Source organism: Tigriopus californicus, chromosome 11, assembly GCF_007210705.1.
Source record: "Tigriopus californicus strain San Diego chromosome 11, Tcal_SD_v2.1, whole genome shotgun sequence".
Lineage (NCBI taxonomy): Eukaryota > Metazoa > Arthropoda > Copepoda > Harpacticoida > Harpacticidae > Tigriopus > Tigriopus californicus.
Genome location: NC_081450.1, coordinates 9,033,444 through 9,037,734, shown reverse-complemented (window position 1 = coordinate 9,037,734; position 4,291 = coordinate 9,033,444).

The following is a 4,291-nucleotide window of genomic DNA, read 5'->3' as shown; positions in this document are numbered from 1 at the left end:
TCGTACAGGTTTTTCTTATTTTAGATTGATTATAATTAACGTTTTCAGCATAACGTATTGGAAGGTTAAAAGGTTTGATTTTGGTTACTATCTTAAATGATCCGATTTTTGTTCGGCCAATATCATTAGTTTTCAATGAAATTAGACTTGACTTTTGGAGATCTCTTTTAATTTTGCGGGACTTCGAGGGAACAAAACTTCCGAGGGAATTTCTGTACGAAACTAACTCTATGCTGGGAGAATTACATTCATAAGAAAACATTCTGGTAAATTTCCTGGTGTATCAAATGTGGTAATTTTCAGTAACCTGAATTTTCTCTACCTTTATTTCTGTAACCAAGGTTACTTGCTAAAAGATAATTCTTAGACCAATTTGAAATCATCTATCCGCGCTTGAGTTCATCTTACATTTGACAAGTGCAAATATTTCTTTGATTTTAAAGAGATATTCAAATCTTTTTTCAAAGTTGTACAAATTTGAAAAGCGACTACTTAAGAACCCGAATTTTGCCTCAATTTTGGACCAAAGTGACAGCACTTTTTTTTTAAAAATTAGGTCAAGGAATGCTTCCCCTTGCTCATTTTTCCTTTCTTCCCCTCAGTAGATCTGCACCACTATTTGTCCCTACTTTGATCTAACTGAAGAAAAATTGGAAGTTTTCTTCCTCAAAAAAGGGAATGTAATCCCCAGTACTATTAAAATTAAAGGCTATAATTCGTCTATTAGTACCTTTCAATCGTTACATGATACTTGGTCTACCAACGAATTTGAGTAGGCAGACCGAGCTAGTCTTTAAATGTAAGGTTGATCTGGAATGCTACTTAAAACTTTGTCCAAGTCTGACCTGAAATATGCTACTGGATCAACAACACCCACGTGTTCCTTACGAATATTAGAAGGAACCACATTAAGTAATGAAAGAGCCCGAGAAAGAAGAGAATGGAGAGTCTTATAAAATTAAAAGAGACACTCACAAGTCACGTCTAATTTGTTTGAAAAAGAATTTTATTGGCCAAACAAAAATCGGAAATCTACAATAGTAACCAAAACCAAACTTATCAAGTCTTCCAATCTTTCATGCTCACAACGTTAAATATAATCCATCCAAAATAAAAAAAAACTTGTATGACTCCAGCATAAGAGGGCCTTAAAGGTATTAAAACTTGAGTTTACTAAAAGTTAGACAAGTTTAATTCATAAAAAACATGGTATTCAAGTTGTGATTTTCGGGCAAAAAATGTGAAAACGCAAAAACTATTTATAGCACATGGTCAAAAGTACGAACTCAAGTCATTCAAAACTTCCCGCCATTGCTCACCTTTTCCAGGTCAAAGAAATTAGCAAAACACAAAATGACATCCGTTTTTGTCAATTTTGTCCCTTAAGAACAGATACAATTCAATTTCACCCTAAAACGTGTTTTGGGAGTGATTTGGATTAAAAATTGGGGGAATATGTTTTTTGCGACAACACACACAATTAATTAAACTTATTTTAACCTGAATGAGTTGTCTTTTGGACCTTTGTGATCACAAGAGAAAGAAGCCACAAATTTGGTGGGGCATCGGTAAATTTCATCTAGAAGCCTAGTGGACATCGATCTCTGTCATCTACGGGTTTGGTGGAAATTGGTCCCTTTTTATTCATGGGCTTGGTCGGCATCGGTCCCTTTTATCCACGGGCTTTGTGAACATAGGTGGCTTTCATGAACCGGCTTGGTGAGCATCAGCCCTTTTATTCATAAGCTTGGTGGGCATCGGTCCCTTTCGTCCACGGGTTGAATATGACCATTGCACCAAATAGGATGGTCAGGTCCAGTCGAACAGTACGTCTAGTTAATATTTGCATGGAAAGGAAGGTATATTTGCAGAGGGGTGAAACTATGGAGATCAATCAGCGTTACAGTAATAGTAAATGGCTTTCAATGAGTAGAATGAAAACAAAACAGTTTCAAACAAACTATAATTGAGAGTTAGAGACTCCATTCTTTTTCTTTTCAATCATTTCATGGGTTTGGCGGCAACCATTGTGACCAATGGAGCTATGTTTTTCGTGGTGTTATTTTTTTAAAAAGGGGAAGTAAGATCAAAATGATTTGATCAAAGATAGCATTTACTTGCTTATTTGTTTAGGAATTTTGGATTTTCAATACATATAATTGTATAGATCGTTAATTTTATAATCTTGCACTTTTTGCCATCTTTTGTGCTCTTTCCGACAGCCATCAGGAACGAAAAAGCCAGTGCTGTCAGGTGACTATACAGGCCAAAAAAAGTTGGGATACTGGCATACTTCAGACCCCTCCGGCATCGAGAAAAACTATATTGCATATATTTTCTCACAACTTTTGATCAACTTTTCATTGGAACTATATGTAAACAAAAGAAGAAAATTGGCATGACATTGCACAGGAAGAGACTAACCAAGTTAGTGCTGGGGCGGGTCCGGACTCGAGCCCTAGTGAACTCGAATCTTTTCCTCGCATTCGGAAAGTTTAATCAGACTTGGGTCCAGACTTCTCCTAGTTCCCTTTCATGTTTTTGTTAATTTCTGCAGAAGACTGGCCTTATCCCCGTCATGAAGTGATTTTTTAGGAACTAGACTCTGAATGGGAATTGCATGGGCTTTGTTTAGCTTAGCAAAGAAGAAAATAGTGTTTCCTGGATTTGTATTTGCCAAATGGCTCGAGTCCAGCAAAACATCAGTAAATTAATGGACTCCCCAGCACTTAAGCCGATGCTCAAATTTGCTAAATATGTCATTTTTTTTTTATAAAAAATGGCACGGAGTCCTGACTAGATTGTAAAGAATAACTCCTTTTGTCCACTCAAATAAACATGTCTTTTTTCAGGCATAACTCATCAGTAAAGCGTCTGAACAAGCCAATATTACGAAAACAAAATTGGATTTGTAAAGTAGAGAAAGAAACAAGTGCATATTCAATGCCCACTTTTCGACTTCTTTTGGATAACCGAGTCAAATATTGGTGTGAACGACTGATATAAAACTTAGGCATTGCATTTCATTCCTCGTTCAAACTCCAAGTTCTACCGGGTGCCAAGAAAGAAACCGGACACGGTAAATTGGTTTTTAGGCCTAACGAAGCATATTGCGGAGTAAACGAAGGTATTAAACATTATCATTCATTTGATTTCTAAAACAAATCGGTCAATTAAAAAGCAGCATATTTTCTGGTGCCAAATATAAATGTGGTCTCAATAACAACAATTTTGAGAAAGTGTCCGGACATTTCTGTCACCTGGTAGTTGCACAATGGAGCGGAAATTTCAAAATAGTCATAAAGTTTGGACAAATACAGTTTTGATTGTTATTCATTTTGCCCACTTCATGGAGCGGCATATGCTGATTTAAGTGGGGATTTGAATTAGTGAACAGCCCCAATGCATGTAAGGCAACTTGTCTTCCTAGGGTAAATTTGAGTATGCAGGTAGGTCTTTTTTCTTCTTTGGTTTGGTTTTACACGTTTGACCCGATTTAACCTAAAACTAACTGTAGATGTTCTAAATAATCCAAAAAATGGCTAAGTTCAATAAATCTGTTGCATGAATCCACTTCGAAAAGTCTAGTTTGACCGGTCTCTAGTTCATGTCTTCAATTTTGGGTTTAAGTGCATTCATTTCTAGAGAGTGGTATGGCCTCCCCTATAATCCTTAATGGTAACCCAACGGCAAGTACACAGAGATGATGCGTCAGCTGACATCAAGAAATGACGTCAGTGTTACCATTTTGACAATTGCGTGTTGGTCCGTGACCATTGCCTAACCACCCCCAGATACTTGCAACTGAGCTGCCGCAGGCTTACGCCGCCGTCTAGGCTCCCCAGGTCCTTACAACTGAACGGTTAGGCTAGGTCAGGTCAGTTAAGGTTGAGTTAAAAAGCATAATCGATATTATTAGACAATATTAATGTTAGGCGCTGTCTAAAATCCGTTTGACAATGACGTCATCTTCCTTTCCTTACCATTCAGGACTATAGGCCTCCACTTCTCGTAATTTGAAGTTTGGCCCAATTTTTGGTCACAAGGTGACTGATTCGTATTCTCCACTTACTCTATATATCCATGACATCGAAGCTAGTGGTTGGGGTTGTCCAGACTTGAGTCCGAGTGCACTCAATTATGAATTGGCCGGGTTTGAGTCTTTTACAAAGGACTTGAATCCGAACTCGTCAAAAAAATATTCATTTCTTTCATCAAGATTCGTAAGAAAACGGGCTTTACTCCGTCATGAACTTCGAGAAATATGAATTGTGAACGAGCTTCCAGCCAT